Source organism: Leptodactylus fuscus, chromosome 1 (assembly GCF_031893055.1).
Source record: "Leptodactylus fuscus isolate aLepFus1 chromosome 1, aLepFus1.hap2, whole genome shotgun sequence".
Classification (NCBI taxonomy): Eukaryota; Metazoa; Chordata; class Amphibia; order Anura; family Leptodactylidae; genus Leptodactylus; species Leptodactylus fuscus.
Window position 1 is genome coordinate 6,873,357 of NC_134265.1, and position 18,294 is coordinate 6,891,650.

General features: G+C 45.8%; 1 pseudogene; it reads left to right on the forward strand.

Annotated features, from left to right (window-relative positions):
- LOC142191135 (uncharacterized) overlaps positions 1–17,223 on the forward strand; it is a 91,888-nt pseudogene extending 74,665 nt beyond the window's left edge.
- The last annotated feature ends 1,071 nt before the right edge of the window (positions 17,224–18,294 follow it).

Here is an 18,294-nt window from a genome sequence, read left to right on the forward strand (position 1 = left end):
ACCCCAGGAAATGATACCAACACCCTGGAATGACACTGGGACAGCAGGGGAAGCATGTCTGGGGGCATAAAAGTCACTTTATTTCATGGAAATCCCTGTCAGTTTGCGATTTTCGCAAGCTAACTTTTCCCCATAGAAATGCATTGGCCAGTGCTGATTGGCCAGAGTACGGAACTCGACCAATCAGCGCTGGCTCTGCTGGAGGAGGCGGAGTCTAAGATCGCTCCACACCAGTCTCCATTCAGGTCCGACCTTAGACTCCGCCTCCTCCGGCAGAGCCAGCGCTGATTGGCCGAAGGCTGGCCAATGCATTCCTATGCGAATGCAGACTTAGCAGTGCTGAGTCAGTTTTGCTCAACTACACATCTGATGCACACTCGGCACTGCTACATCAGATGTAGCAATCTGATGTAGCAGAGCCGAGGGTGCACTAGAACCCCTGTGCAAACTCAGTTCACGCTAATAGAATGCATTGGCCAGCGCTGATTGGCCAATGCATTCTATTAGCCCGATGAAGTAGAGCTGAATGTGTGTGCTAAGCACACACATTCAGCACTGCTTCATCACGCCAATACAATGCATTAGCCAGTGCTGATTGGCCAGAGTACGGAATTCGGCCAATCAGCGCTGGCTCTGCTGGAGGAGGCGGAGTCTAAGGTCGGACCTGAATGGAGACTGGTGTGGAGCGATCTTAGACTCCGCCTCCTCCAGCAGAGCCAGCGCTGATTGGCCGAATTCCGTACTCTGGCCAATCAGCACTGGCTAATGCATTGTATTGGCGTGATGAAGCAGTGCTGAATGTGTGTGCTTAGCACACACATTCAGCTCTACTTCATCGGGCTAATAGAATGCATTGGCCAGCGCTGATTGGCCGAATTCCGTACTCTGGCCAATCAGTGCTGGCCAATGCATTCTATTAGCTTGATGAAGCAGAGTGTGCACAAGGGTTCAAGCGCACCCTCGGCTCTGATGTAGCAGAGCCGAGGCTGCACAAGGGTTCAAGCGCACCCTCGGCTCTGATGTAGGAGAGCCGAGGGTGCACTTAAACCCTTGTGCACCCTCAGCTCTGCTACATCAGAGCCGAGGGTGCGCTTGAACCCTTGTGCACACTCTGCTTCATCAAGCTAATAGAATGCATTGGCCAGCGCTGATTGGCCAATGTATTCTATTAGCCTGATGAAGTAGAGCTGAATGTGTGTGCTAAGCACACACATTCAGCTCTACTTCATCGGGCTAATAGAATGCATTGGCCAGCGCTGATTGGCCAGAGTACGGAACTCGACCAATCAGCGCTGGCTCTGCTGGAGGAGGCGGAGTCTAAGATCGCTCCACACCAGTCTCCATTCAGGTCCGACCTTAGACTCCGCCTCCTCCAGCAGAGCCAGCGCTGATTGGCCGAATTCCGTACTCTGGCCAATCAGCACTGGCTAATGCATTGTATTGGCGTGATGAAGCAGTGCTGAATGTGTGTGCTTAGCACACACATTCAGCTCTACTTCATCGGGCTAAAAGAATGCATTGGCCAATCAGCGCTGGCCAATGCATTCTATTAGCGTGAACTGAGTTTGCACAGGGGTTCTAGTGCACCCTCGGCTCTGCTACATCAGATTGCTACATCTGATGTAGCAGTGCCGAGTGTGCATCAGATGTGTAGTTGAGCAAAACTGACTCAGCACTGCTAAGTCTCTGCATTCGCATAGGAATGCATTGGCCAGCCTTCGGCCAATCAGCGCTGGCTCTGCCGGAGGAGGCGGAGTCTAAGGTCGGACCTGAATGGAGACTGGTGTGGAGCGATCTTAGACTCCGCCTCCTCCAGCAGAGCCAACGCTGATTGGTCGAGTTCCGTACTCTGGCCAATCAGCGCTGGCCAATGCATTCTATTAGCCCGATGAAGTAGAGCTGAATGTGTGTGCTTAGCACACACATTCAGCTCTACTTCATCAGGCTAATAGAATACATTGGCCAATCAGCGCTGGCCAATGCATTCTATTAGCTTGATGAAGCAGAGTGTGCACAAGGGTTCAAGCGCACCCTCGGCTCTGATGTAGCAGAGCTGAGGGTGCACAAGGGTTCAAGTGCACCCTCGGCTCTCCTACATCAGAGCCGAGGGTGCGCTTGAACCCTTGTGCAGCCTCGGCTCTGCTACATCAGAGCCGAGGGTGCGCTTGAACCCTTGTGCACACTCTGCTTCATCAAGCTAATAGAATGCATTGGCCAGCACTGATTGGCCAGAGTACGGAATTCGGCCAATCAGCGCTGGCCAATGCATCCCTATGGGAAAAAGTTTATCTCACAAAAATCACAATTACACACCCGATAGAGCCCCAAAAAGTTATTTTTAATAACATTCCCCCCCTAAATAAAGGTTATCCCTAGCTATCCCTGCCTGTACAGCTATCCCTGTCTCATAGTCACAAAGTTCACATTCTCATATGACCCGGATTTGAAATCCACTATTCGTCTAAAATGGAGGTCACCTGTTTTCGGCAGCCAATGACTTTTTCCAATTTTTTTCAATGCCCCCGGTGTCGTAGTTCCTGTCCCACCTCCCCTGCGCTGTTATTGGTGCAAAAAAGGCGCCAGGGAAGGTGGGAGGGGAATCGAATTTTGGCGCACTTTACCACGTGGTGTTCGATTCGATTCGAACATGGCGAACACCCTGATATCCGATCGAACATGTGTTCGATAGAACACTGTTCGCTCATCTCTATCATTTATATCTGTCATGTTCTTAGGAAAAGGATGGACGGCACTGCAAATGATTTCTTTGATCTTGTGTATTTTATTACAACACTAGCTTTTACCCGCGACTTCGTCTGCGGTGATTTGAGAATTGGGCAGACACAGACGTGTGAAACTGTAAAAGTGCTTTAAAAAGTTTGGTGGGCTAGCAAATGAGATGTGATGTGTTATATTGTGTATGTAGTGATACAATGTGATGTGTTGTATTGTGTATGTAGTGATACAGACAATGTGATGTGTTGTATTGTGTATGTAATGATACAGACAATGTGATGTGTTATTGGAAAGCTATATGTAAATGTGAGTGAGTAGAGTGAGGGCTACTCCTGAGGTGACAGTAAGGAGTGTGCATGCAGGTTGAGGTAGGAAATGCCAGGCAGTGTGTGTGAGTCTATAGCTGGGGCTAGGAGTCCTGCTTTTGTGAGTCTCCTGCTAGGAAGCCATGTTGTTTAGTGGCACCAAAAGTAGCCTGTGACTCAATCCTAAGGGAAAACTATGTTTGTGGAAAATTGCACGCAAATTCGTCCAGGCGTTTTAGCGTGATTGAGGAACAAACATCCAAACTCACAAACATCCAAACACACAAACTTTCACACTTATAATATTAGTAGGATGTCGTGATACAGACAATGTGATGTGGTGTATTGTGTATGTCGTGATACAGACAATGTGATGTGTGTATTGTGTATGTCGTGATACAGACAATGTGATGTGTTGTATTGTGTATGTAGTGATACAGACAATGTGATGTGTTGTATTGTGTATGTCGTGATACAGACAATGTGATGTGTTGTATTGTGTATGTCGTGATACAGACAATGTGATGTGTTGTATTGTGTATGTCGTGATACAGACAATGTGATGTGTTGTATTGTGTATGTCGTGATACAGACAATGTGATGTGTTGTATTGTGTATGTAGTGATACAGACAATGTGATGTGTTGTATTGTGTATGTCGTGATACAGACAATGTGATGTGTTGTATTGTGTATGTCGTGATACAGACAATGTGATGTGTTGTATTGTGTATGTCGTGATACAGACAATGTGATGTGTTGTATTGTGTATGTCGTGATACAGACAATGTGATGTGTTGTAGTGTGTATGTCGTGATACAGACAATGTGATGTGTTGTAGTGTGTATGTCGTGATACAGACAATGTGATGTGTTGTATTGTGTATGTAGTGCTACAGACAATGTGATGTGTTGTATTGTGTATGTCGTGATACAGACAATGTGATGTGTTGTATTGTGTATGTCGTGATACAGACAATGTGATGTGTTGTATTGTGTATGTCGTGATACAGACAATGTGATGTGTTGTATTGTGTATGTCGTGATACAGACAATGTGATGTGTTGTATTGTGTATGTCGTGATACAGACAATGTGATGTGTTGTATTGTGTATGTCGTGATACAGACAATGTGATGTGTTATATTGTGTATGTCGTGATACAGACAATGTGATGTGTTGTATTGTGTATGTCGTGATACAGACAATGTGATGTGTTGTATTGTGTATGTCGTGATACAGACAATGTGATGTGTTGTAGTGTGTATGTCGTGATACAGACAATGTGATGTGTTGTAGTGTGTATGTCGTGATACAGACAATGTGATGTGTTGTATTGTGTATGTAGTGCTACAGACAATGTGATGTGTTGTATTGTGTATGTTGTGATACAGACAATGTGATGTGTTGTATTGTGTATGTCGTGATACAGACAATGTGATGTGTTGTATTGTGTATGTCGTGATACAGACAATGTGATGTGTTGTATTGTGTATGTCGTGATACAGGCAATGTGATGTGTTGTATTGTGTATGTCGTGATACAGACAATGTGATGTGTTGTATTGTGTCAGACAATGTGATGTGTTGTATTGTGTCAGACAATGTGATGTGTTGTATTGTGTATGTCGTGATACAGACAATGTGATGTGTTGTATTGTGTCAGACAATGTGATGTGTTGTATTGTGTCAGACAATGTGATGTGTTGTATTGTGTATGTCGTGATACAGACAATGTGATGTGTTATATAGTGGAAAGCTATATGTAAATGTGAGTGAGTAGAGTGAGGGCTACTCCTGAGGTGACAGTAAGGAGTGTGCAGGCAGGTTGAGGCAGGAAATGCCAGGCAGTGTCTATAGCTGGGGCTAGGAGTCCTGCTTTTGTGAGTCTCCTGCAAGGAAGCCATGTTGTTTAGTGGCACCAAAAGTAGCCTGTGACTCAATCCTAAGGGAAAACTATGTTTGTGGAAAATTGCACGCAAATCCGTCCAGGCGTTTTAGCGTGATTGAGGAACAAACATCCGAACTCACAAACATCCAAACTCACAAACATCCAAACACACAAACTTTCACACTTATAATATTAGTAGGATATCAGACTCCATGTATGACAAGAAGCCGCACTGTAACTTCACAAAATCATAGAGCTTCAGTACATGATCAATAAGCAATGTTTCGGGCCGAGGACACCTTTCCTCAGACCTGAAGTTCATATTTTTTTTTTAAACTGTAATTTTTATTGAAAAATGTTTTGAAATATACAAAACAGCAAAGCATACAGAGCACAAAAACCAAAACCATGAATATGAAAGAGGGGGGAAGAAGAAAAAGGGGGTGGTCAAAGTACAATACACATCCCAGGGTGACCATATAGCCTGGAAAGCCTCAATGGTGTGGTTAAGTGAGGCCGTCAGATTCTCCAAACTGCGCACGTCTTTTACCTAGGCAATGAGGTCCAGGCAGGAAGGAGGAGAGATACGCAATAAGCGCCTTAGCTGCAGTGCATAAACAAAGAAACAATGGTATTTATTCGTTATCCTACTACATTCCAATACTTCGTTATGTTTATTCGTTATCCGTGCGTGACGGGTGTTAGCTGTGGCGGCCAGTGCGTAGCGATTGTCACCAGTAAACAGTGTCAGGGTAGAGGCACTTCTGTCCGGCACCAATTCCAGGAAACACTCTTTCGTCTCCCTGCATATTCCACCAAACACCCATTGCTGAGGTAGTGCTCTGCCATCGTTGTTTTTCCTCTTTGTGAAGACGCTCTCGTCGACCTCGACTACCTTATTTGCGCCGCCTACCTGGTTTACAGAACGGCTCGCTAGTTCCACCGCACATGCCTGCCTCATGTAGTTGTTCCAATCAACAGTAGTTGTTCCTCGCACCAGGCAACTGACGTCAGCTCCTTACACCAGCAGTAGATGAAACGGAGGATCGTGACGAAAGTAAGGCGGGATCCCTCGAACCAATTACCCAACCTCAACCCGTAACTTGTACGGCACTTGGTCTCAGCACAAATCCACCGGGCGCCGGAGGTGTTAAATCTCAAGTTCATTTGATGACTGTTGCCGCATCTCCTCTCTAACGGCAATGACCCTTTCCTCTGGAAAAGCTGTACGGCGGCCTCCTCCGTACCAGGTAAATCCCATATCTTCATTTCATTCCATTCTGGGCACGAATAAGTACAACCCCCCCCCCCCTCCGCAGGGAGTGAACGCGTGTGAGTCAGTGCAAGACTTACACATATTCCCACCTGTTGCCCAAGGCAACCAGATTACAGATAATACTCATGAGGGAAAGTGAAAGCAGCAAGCTGATTGGTCGCTATGGTCACCTCTAATAACCCAAAATCAGTCGTCATAGTCACCACAGAGCCTCCTCAGTCGTCATAGTCACCACAGAGCCTCCGTACCGCGATGAGGCTAGAATGTAGTAGGATAACAAATAAGTACCGAAACAATTTAGAAGACTGTTTGCCAAGATGTATAGGTGGAAGATTCAGGAGGTATGTAAGAGGATCTAGCGGAACCCCACAAATAAACAAAGCGTCCGTAAGGGACTTAACCTCCAACCAGAAAGGGAGAATCCCCGGGCATTCCCAGAAAATGTGATACAAGGTGCCAACCCCCACCCCACAACGCCAACAGTGGGGAGAAATACTTGGGTTGAGAGAATGAAGTAAGGCAGGGGTATGATACCAGTGCATCAATAATTTGTATACTTTGCTACATACACATCACACACACAGCTCTGCTACATACACATCACACACAGCTCTGCTACATACACGTCACACACAGCTCTGCTACATACACATCACACACACAGCTCTGCTACATACACATCACACACACACAGCTCTGCTACATACACATCACACACACACAGCTCTGCTACATACACATCACACACACAGCTCTGCTACATACACATCACACACACACAGCTCTGCTACATACACATCACACACACACAGCTCTGCTACATACACATCACACACACAGCTCTGCTACATACACATCACACACACAGCTCTGCTACATACACGTCACACACACAGCTCTGCTACATACACATCACACACACAGCTCTGCTACATACACATCACACACACACAGCTCTGCTACATACACATCACACACACAGCTCTGCTACATACACATCACACACACAGCTCTGCTACATACACGTCACACACACAGCTCTGCTACATACACATCACACACACAGCTCTGCTACATACACATCACACACACACAGCTCTGCTACATACACATCACACACACAGCTCTGCTACATACACGTCACACACACAGCTCTGCAGTGACCTCTAATATCTGGTCATGTGATTCTGTGACTCCTCCCACACAGGTGACATCATCTCAGGTCCTGTGAGCAGAAGGCTGCTGTACCCAAGGAGGTAAGTGCTCGCTCTCAGCCCTTCTCATACATTCAGTGACCCCCACACACTATAATGTCCTAGTGGGTAGCACGGCTCATTCTACTAGAGCTGCTGGAGCCTCCTGGGCTGTTCGGCATCAGGTTTTGGTTCTTCCACATCCAATTTGTGTTGCAACACCCCGGGCAGCACTGAACACCCCTCAGCCAGTACGCTTGAGGCTGGTCAAATACTCCCAATGAGATTCTGTTCAGCCTATCACACACCTTATATACCCACCAAGCCGGCCCACAACAAGTCACTCCCTTCCTGAGCTACACGCTGCCGACGTCAGAAGTAGGAGGTGGTGATAATAATGGGACTCAACTCTTCTATTTATTCCATGGGATTCCGTGTAGGGATTACATTGTCTCATCTTCTCTCCATTCAGGTTCCTACAATATAGAATCCTCTCTGTATCTTCTATATAAGAGAATATTCCTGATTGATCCATCAAGGATGGAAAGAGACAGGAACAAGATGGCGGAAAGTCTATTAAATCTCACCCTAGAGATCATCTACCAGCTTACTGGAGAGGTGAGAGATTCTGATGATGTCATCATGACATCATTCTTATCTATAGTAATAACAGATGATATGACTGGAGAGGTGATGGACTCTGGACATGTATGTAGTGAGATTTATTAATGTGTCTCCCCATAACCAGGATTACACAGTAGTGAAGAAGCCCTCTAGTGGGCGCTGTCAGACCCTTGTATTTGATGGATGGAGAGGAACCCTGAGCCCATTCCCGGGGCCTCCACCTCACCCCCTGATACAGGAGGAGATCAATGGACAGAAGATCCTAGAACTCACCAACAAGATGCTGGAGCTGCTGACTGGAGAGGTGACACTGCTGGGAATGCTGGGACATTATACAGTAACTGGAGGGGTCGGGGTGATGACTGTATCATTGTGTTGTCAGGTTCCTATAAGGTGTCAGGATGTCGCTGTCTATTTCTCCATGGAGGAGTGGGAGTATTTAGAAGGACACAAGGATCTGTACAAGGAGGTGATGATGGAGGACCAGCAGCCCCTCACATCAGCAGGTAATAGACATGACTATATACACATGGACTTCCATTATTTGTATGTACAGAATGAATTCAGTCCCTGTCTGTGTTTCCTACAGGTAGATCCAGTAAGAGGACAACACCGGAGAGATGTCCCAGTCCTCTTCTTCCACAGGATGATGATCAGGTAGATGGAGATATTCCCTATGATGTGTAGACGGGCTGTGAAGTCCTTGTGGTCAGTCTTGTTGTATCCAGCAGTATTATATGGTTATATACATGGGCGGTGTCATTGAGCCGCCATCTAATATGTTTATCCGGCTTCTCACAGACCTGCAGCTACTGTCAGGACATCTTTCATCTTCATGCGGATTAATGATCTAGAACATTCTCTGTGACTTCCCCATTTGTCCGGTGACTTTTACATTATTTGTTTCCCAGATTTTCCATCAGGATAAAGATGTGAGCGACATGAATGCTATATCTATGAGAATACAGGAAGAGCCCTATGTGAGTGGTGATGAGGAGTGTGAGGAGGACATTCCTACAGGGACCCGCCCAGGTGAGGAGTCACCACTATATAAAGCACAGAAGGGTCACTGATTCTATTCAGACATTGTTTAGACTATTTGTTGTTCCCCGATTCAGGTAAAATACTAATAATACCTGAATATAAATGTGATACCGCTATAGGGGGTAATATATGTAGTATAGAATAGAACGGACAGCAGGAATATGGACTGGACATCAATGTGAATGAGGCAAATTTCTTCCTCACCGGCTGTCAGTCCTCGTGAAGGGAAAGAGTTTACCAGAATTATATAGCAGATTATTTCAGGTAGCGGAAAAATAATCCTCCTGCTCGATCTTCAGGCAGATTCCACCTCAGAGCTCTATGGAAATAAATGGGAGGTGGAAAATCCGGCCTGGCCAGTAAGGAATCTGATGGAGATTCGGGGGCTGATTTGGTAAAGTGGAAAAATTATTTCGCCTACGTCCAACAGCAGCACACAATTGGGTTATTCCTGCCCCTGTGTGCTGTTAAGACAGGTGGAAATTTTAATTAATCTAACAGATTTTTTTTCTTGCGCCTGCCTAGTGTGTGGCTGCATGTGTTTACAGCTGCTGAAAACTAAACTGATCTTTCTCTATCCCGTCCTTTTTTCTTCACTTTTTTTCTATTACTATAAGTAGTATTAGTATAAGAACTTACCATGGGCTGGAATTTGATGCAGAAACTCTTATAAAGAAATCCTTTTTGAGCCTTTTTGTCTGAAGCATGCCTCCACACAGACAAGGAAGACTGGTTTACACTAAGGAGACACTATTACACCTTAGAAGCATGCTGCAGGACAAGCTAAAGGACAAGCATGCTCTTACCATCCCCCACGAACTAATAAGGAAACTTAGAAAACGCGGAAAACGAGCCGGCATACTGAGACGCGAAGGAAAAAAATGCAAAAAGCACGTGATCCCGTCCATCATTATGGGGAATGTGAGATCAATTGTGAATAAGATGGATGAACTGACAGCACTGACCAGACATCAACAGGAGTTTCGTGAGTGCAGTATGATGCTGTTTACAGAGACTTGGCTTACTGAAATCACTCCGGACATACTTGCCTCCGTGGAGGGCTTCAAACTTCTTCGGGCGGACAGAACACTGGAGAGCGGTAAGCGAATAGGCGGAGGGATTGCAATATTTGTCAATAAGAGATGGTGTAATCCAGGACATATTGTAGTTAAGAAACAATTGTGTGGAAAGGATATTGAACTGCTAGCCGTGAGCATGAGACCTTTTTACCTGCCAAGGGAACTATCACATGTTATCGTACTAGCTGCATATGTCCCCCCCTCTGCTAAAGCTGACGCTGCCTGTGAGGTCCTCCATGCGGTTGTGAGCGATCTGCAATCATCTCACCCCCATGCCCTGCTCCTAGTGTCTGGAGACTTCAACCATGTCTCAGCATCCACTCTACCAGGCTTCACACAGTATGTAACCTGCCATACAAGAGACAACAAAACACTGGACTTGCTCTTTGCTAATGTGAGGGATGCATATAACTCATCTGCCCTACCACCCCTAGGCAGATCAGACCACAACCTGGTACATCTTCGACCCACATACACTCCACTGGTGCGCAGAGAACCGGCAGTTACCCGTACAGTGAAGATTTGGTCAGAGGTAAGCGCCGAGTCTCTAAGGGACTGCTTTGATATAACTTTATGGGAAGTGTTTCAAGACTCATTTCCAGAGGACATTGAGGGACTCACACATTGCATAACGGACTACATTAATTTCTGTGTGGACAGCACGGTACCAACTAGAAAGGTGAGGTGTTTCTCCAATAACAAACCATGGATCAACTCTGAGATTAACAGGCGGAAGATGGAGCTACAGATGGGGGAGGGTAGAATCTCTGAGGTGTGGGACAGCCTTAAGGCAATTTCAGGACACAAGGAAAAGACAGGGCACCGAACAGTAGGGGACAGGAAGTGGCTTAACGAGCTTAATCTATTCTTCAATAGATTCGACTCCAAGCAAATGCTCCCTCCACCAGCATGTCAGCCTACCCCCCTCTCCTCACACACCAAGACCCAACCCCCACCGAACTGCGGTCAACTGCAATCTGACTATCTGATCCTGCAGGAGTCTCAGGTGTGTAAGGAAATGAAGAATATTAGAGCAAACAAAGCGGGGGGACCTGATGGTATAAGCGCAAGAGTTCTTAAAATGTGCAGTGACCAGCTGGGTGGCATTATTACGCACATGTACAATATGAGCTTGAAGCTGGGAGTAGTACCTCAACTGTGGAAAACATCTTGCGTGGTACCAGTCCCAAAGAAACCCAACCCGATGGGCTACAATGACTACCGACCAGTAGCACTGACATCACACATGATGAAGGTCCTAGAGAGATTGGTCCTGACACACCTACGCCCCCTAGTGAGCTCCGCTCTGGACCCCCTCCAGTTTGCCTACCGGCCAGGCATTGGGATAGATGATGCCATCATCCACCTTCTTCATAGAGCTCTCTCTCACCTGGAGAAACCCGGGAACACTGTGAGAATAATGTTCTTTGATTTCTCTAGTGCTTTCAACACCATTCAGCCAGGGCTACTGAGGGAGAAGCTGAACCTTGGTGGTGTGGACAATCACCTGTCCAACTGGATCCTAGACTACCTGACAAACCGCCCTCAGTATGTGAGAGCCCAGGACTGTGTGTCTGACACTGTGATCTGTAGTACGGGGGCACCACAAGGTACAGTTCTTGCCCCATTCCTCTTCACACTGTACACTGCTGACTTCAGGCACAACTCATCCAGCTGTTACTTACAGAAGTACTCCGATGACTCTGCTATAGTCGGCCTTATCACTGATGGCGACGATAGGGAATACAGAGACTTAAACCGGGATTTTGTTGAATGGTGCCAGCAGAACCAGCTCAGGATTAATGCTGGGAAGACCAAGGAGATGGTGGTGGACTTTAGTAAACGGAGAGGTGCTCCGACCCCGGTGGAGATCCAAGGAACATGTATTGAGATAGTCAGGACCTATAAGTACCTGGGCGTGCTCCTCAACAATAAACTAGACTGGGCTGATCACCTGGAGGCGCTGCACAGAAAGGGCCACAGCAGACTCTACCTGCTCAGGAGGCTGAGGGCCTTCGGAGTCCGGAGGACACTTCTTAGGGCCTTCTTCAAGTCTGTGGTTGCCTCAGCCATCTTTTTCGGTGTGGCCTGCTGGGGAAGCAGTATATCAACCAGGGACAGAAATAGACTTGACAGGCTGATCAGGAGGGCCAGCTCTGTCCTGGGGAGCCTCTTGGACCCAGTACAGGTGGTGGGTGACAGAAGGATACTGTCTGTGGTGACCTCCATGCGGGAGAACAAATCCCACCCCATGTATGGGACCCTGATGGGACTTGGCAGCACTGTAAGCGACCGCCTGCTTCACCCCAAGTGTGAGAAGGAGCGCTATCGCAGGTCCTTCCTTCCAACCGCGACCAGGCTGTATAATGTACATCAGACCAAACGAAGATCACTCCGCACAGAGAACTAATGATTAAGATGATGACTGTGAGGTCTTCCTCTTTCTCTTCCGTTTTTCCTTAGCTGCTATGGACTCCTAGTATATCTTCTCTTCTCAGCTTATCTGTGTCTGCGTCTGTAATATATTACTCTGTATTATCCTGTATCTGTATTACTATGCTGCTGTAACACGCTGAAATTTCCCCAATGTGGGACTATTAAAGGATTATCTTATCTTATCTTATAAGAAGCTGGAGAGACCTCCCCCCTGTGTTTTTTTTCTGTCCTGTGTGTGGACAAGTGGGGGACCCAGATCTCCCTCCCTTCTCCAAGTAACGAACCAGATCTTCTCCTGGGCGGAAAGGAACTTATCTCATTTGACAGCAGTTCATGTAAAGGGACGCCTGAATGTTCTGTCGGATCGGCTGAGCAGAAGCCTCATGACATCAGGTGAGTGGTCCCTCAATCAGGACGTCTTCCTTCATCTCACCGGGATGTGGGGTTTCCCCGAGGTAGATCTGATGGCCACCGAATACAACACCAAGCTGAAGAGGTTTTGTTCCCTCTACCAGGAGGACAACTTCTTGGCGGTAGATTCCCTGTCAATACCTTGGAGGTTCAGACTGGCCTACATCTTCCCTCCAATCCTCATGATACTGAAGGTATTGGCAAAAGTCAGTCAGGACCAGACCTCGGCAATTGTGATCATGCCGTTCTGGCCAAAAAGGGCATGGTTTACCTCATTCTAAATGAGTCAAGGGACATACTGGAGGCTTCCACCGATTCAGAACCTGGTAACACTAAACAATCAGTTCTGCCAGGACTTGAACAATTTCAGCCTCACTGCCTGGAGGTTGACTACTCCATATGCGGAAACAAAGGATTATCCCAGGCTGTCCAGAGGACACTAGCCTGTTCAAGAGTGGAGTCCACCAACTGGAGCTACCACAGGATTGGATGTATCTTTCAAAGTGGTCAAGCAGTTTAAGATCTCTGCTATAGAGTCAGTCTTGGAGTTTTTACAGAATCGTCTGGACAGCAGCCTTAAAAATACATGTCTCTGCTCTCTCCACTCTACTGGGGACACGATTATCACAGAATCCTCTGGTTATGCAGTTTCTAAAAGGGGCCTCTATGCTCGGCCCTCAGGCGCACACCCCTATTCCACAATGGGACTTGACTTCGGTCCTTCAGGGATTATGCGATCCTCCATTTGAACCTCTACGGGAAGTGGATTTGAAGTACCTTTCCTATAAGGTATCCTACTTGCTGGCTATAACCTCAGCCAAAAGAATTAGTGAGCTCCAGGCCTTGGCCACCTAAGAGCAATACCTATCCTTCTTTCCTGATAGAGTCCAACTTAGATTTGTTCGTGGGTTCTTGTCAAAGGTTCCTTCCTTTCAGAACATTATTCAGGTCATATTTGTACCATCTTTTTTCCCCCTCCCCCACTTCTGAGGAGGAGGAGAGGTTATATTCTTTAGACCTGGTAAGGGCCCTCCGAATTTATCTGGACTGAACTTCTTCTTTCAGGAGATCGTAGAATCTGTTGGTTAACACCAGTCCCTGAGTTTGTACGTGCCCATTCCACTAGGGCAGTATCAACGTTCCGATAGACGTTCTCTCTCCTTTGACCAAATTTGCTCAGCAGCCACTTGGATTTCCCACTTAACGTTTGCAAGACATTATAGATTGGACTGACGCAGTTCAGAGGCAGTTGCATTTGGCCATTCGGTCTTATCATCTACATGCCAAGAGGTCCCTCCCTAGGGGATTATACTCGCTAGTTCCCCAATCTTGTGCTGCTGTTGGACGTAGGGGGAATGGAGGATTATGTAGATAATCTGTTTTCCCTTAGTCCAAACAGCAGCACAAGGCTCCCTCCCATCTATTCTTTGTATGATTATATATATTTGTTTGCCGTTATACTTTATTGTTTACTTGTATATATTGTTATTATACGTTATAACTAACACGGGGGGGAAGGGGGGAGGTCTCTCCGGCCTCTTATAGGGGAATCTGTTAGTTTAATTAAAACGTTCACCTGTCCTAACAGCACACAGGGACAGGAATACCCCACGTGTTGTGCTGCTGTTTGGACTAAGGGAAAACAGATTATCTATATAATCCTCCATTCTTCTGAATTCCTGAAGCAGGTTCTACAAATGTCACTGTGTAAAGCTCACCTTAGACCCCAATCACACTATGGAATCTGGACTAGAAAATCTGGTCTGTACATCAGTCACATTTCCCAGCCTGAACTCTGTCCACACACCAGGACTCCCCGTATCTTAGTGATCTATGACGCTAGGAGTCCCTGCTTCCTTGTGACTCCACAGACCCTACTACATACTGTATGGGACAGCAGATCCGCGGTGAGTTCAGGTTGGGAAATCCAGCAGATGTGGTTTGGATTCTATTGTGTGTATGGGGTGTAATACAGTAAGATTTATGGCATCCTACAGTATTATTCCACATAAGTGGCCATATTTAAGCAGCCATGGATTGTGTTCACCTCTACAGTGACCTAGAGTAGTGGTGGCGTCTCCTGCCCCGCTTCATTACTAGTCACTATCACTGACCTCCGTCTCATAGGAACAATATGCAAATCTGACTTCCATGATGTAATTAGGATGCCAGTGTCTCAAGTAAGAAACACCAATAGGTGTGTCAGGGCGTTGACTGAGAATGTGCAAGTCTATCTTCCATGATGAATTAGAAAGACAGGGTCTCATTCAAACAAACCTATAGAGGGCGCTCCCTTTAACATTATGCCGACCTTCTCAGAGGCCTTTGTTTGCAATGATGTTGGGATTATACCAGATACATCTTCTCAGCCAAGGACAGCTGTTTCTATGTATTTGCATCTCATCAACTTGGCGCAGTGAGGACTGATCTTGCAGAGGTGAGAGGCTTAGGTGTGCATACTTGAGGCACTGGCAACCTAATTACATCATGGAAGTCAGATTTGCATATTCTTCCCATGTTCCTTTGCACAGTGGAGCGCTCATGGCTTAATAAGACTCCACACACCTAAATGGTGGTTCTCTCCTTATGGAGTGACGATCTCCGTCTCAGCACAGTGAATACTAATGAAGTAGGCCGCGCTGCCGTCGTTTGCTGCCTGTGCCGCTGACATCACTTCTTCACAAGGTCTGAAGCATCTCAGGCAGTGGCAGCTCAGTGGGGAATATACTTATAAGGTTATGTTATTCAATAATAGTAACATCAGTTTTCTTCTTGTCAGATGACTGTACCAGGAGCTCAGAGGGACATCTGATATCTACAGATTATAAAGCAGAGGATCATGGTATCACACAAGATCCATATGAAGAGCATGTCATTATCCCAGATATATTCCCAATCCCTCAGGAGAAAGATCTTTCTCCTAATTCATCACAACCTGTTAAGCAAAATGAAAACTTCAGAAGGGATGTTATACATCAGCGAACTCACACAGGGGAGAAGCTATATTCATGCCCAGAATGTGGAAAATGTTTTACTTATAAATCAGACCTTTTTAAGCATCAAATAATTCACACAGGGGAGAAGCCATATTCATGTCCACAATGTGGGAAAAGTTTTATCTTTAAAACAGAACTTACTAAGCATCAAATAATTCACACAGGGGAGAAGCCATATTCATGCCCAGAATGTGGAAAATGTTTTACTTTTAAATCAGACCTTGTTAAGCATCAAAGAATTCACACAGGAGAGAAGCCAAATTCATGCCCAGAATGTGGGAAATGTTTTATTCGGAAATCAGATCTTGTCAGACATCAGAGAATTCACACAGGGGAGAAGCCATATTCATGCTCAGAGTGTGGGAAATGTTTTGCTCGGAAATCACATCTTGTTGAACATCAAAAGATTCACACAGGAGAGAAACCATTTTCATGCCCACAATGTGGGAAATGTTTTATCTCTAAAACAGAACTTGTTAAGCATCAAAGAATTCACACAGGGGAGAAGCCATATTCGTGCCTACAATGTGGAAAATGTTTTACTTTTAAATCAGACCTTGTTAAGCATCAAAGAATTCACACAGGGGAGAAGCCATATTCATGCCCAGAATGTGGGAAATGTTTTATCTCTAAAACAGAACTTGTTAAACATCAAAGAACTCACACTGGGGAGAAGACATATTCATGCCCAGAATGTAAGAAAAGTTTTACCTATAAATCAAACCTTGTTAATCATCAAAGAATTCACACAGGAGAGAAGCCAAATTCATGCCCAGAATGTGGGAAATGTTTTATCTCTAAAACAGAACTTGTTAAACATCAAAGAACTCACACTGGGGAGAAGACATATTCATGCCCAGAATGTGGGAAATGTTTTATTCGGAAATCAGATCTTGTCAGACATCAGAGAATTCACACAGGGGAGAAGCCATATTCATGCTCAGAGTGTGGGAAATATTTTACACGGAAATCAAATCTTGTTAAACATCAAAAGATTCACACACGAGAGAAGCCAAATTCATGCCCACAATGTGGGAAATGTTTTATCTCTAAAACAGAACTTGTTAAACATCAAAGAACTCACACTGGGGAGAAGACATATTCATGCTCAGAATGTGGGAAATGTTTTGCTCAGAAATCAGTTCTTGTTAGACATCAGAGAATTCACGCTGTGGAGGAGCAGATTTTAAGTGGATTTTCAACCTGAAGTCATCGTATAAAGAAGGAATATGTATAAGAAGGAATTTACATTCACTGTTTTTTTAGATTTATTTATTTTACTTTAACCCTTTCATTTATTCTCACGTACAGGTATGAGTGAGAATGTGAATAGTTACCACATCTCCACATACACATACGTGATGGTGATTAAGCGGGCTCAGAATCAGAACTCGTACGATCACAGTGGGAGCTCAGCTGTATCTGCGAACAAGACTCCAGTTGCAACAGTAGGGACAGTGATAGCACTGATCCTCTCTGTTTAACCCTTAAGATACCGTGATCAATAGTGGCCGCAGCACCTTAAAGAGGACCTTTCATCAGATCGGGCACAGGCAGTTCTATATACTGCTGGAAAGCTGACAGTGCGCTGAATTCAGCGCAATGTCGGCTTTCCCGATCTGTGCTCGGTGTAAAGCGCTATCGGTCCCGGTACTGTAGCACTTTAGTGTCAGAAGGGCGTTTCTGACACTTAGCCAGGGACGCCCTTCTGCCCAGCAGCGCCTATCACGCTGTACTGTGTGAGCGGGGAGGATCGCCCCCTCCCTCTGCTCACACAGCTTGTCCATAGACGAATGTTATCAGGAGCGGGAGGGGGGAGTTCCTCCCCGCTCACACTGTACAGCACGATAGGCGCTGCTGGGCAGAAGGGCGTCCCTGGCTAACTGTCAGAAACGCCCTTCTGACACTAAAGCGCTACGGTACCGGGACCGATAGCGCTTTACACCGGGCACAGATCGGGGAATTCAGCGCACTGTCAGCTTTCCAGCAGTATATAAAACTGCCCGTGCCCAATCTGATGAAAGGTCCTCTTTAAGTGTTTGTTACTGACACTGGATGCCTCGGACACCATCGGAAGCAGGTTTTAGCTGTACAGTGAGCATATTTAACCCCCAAGTGTTACTTTAATTAATTTTCCAGAAATTAATACGCAGCTCATGTTGGAAGATGAAAATGACAATTTTTTCAGGAATACGTCATTTCAGTGTGTAATATGTTATACCCGGCTTGTATCAGAGATGAATGCTCCAAATGGCCGGGATATCCACTTAACAGTTTTTGGATTTTGTGTCTCTGCTGACATAAGCTG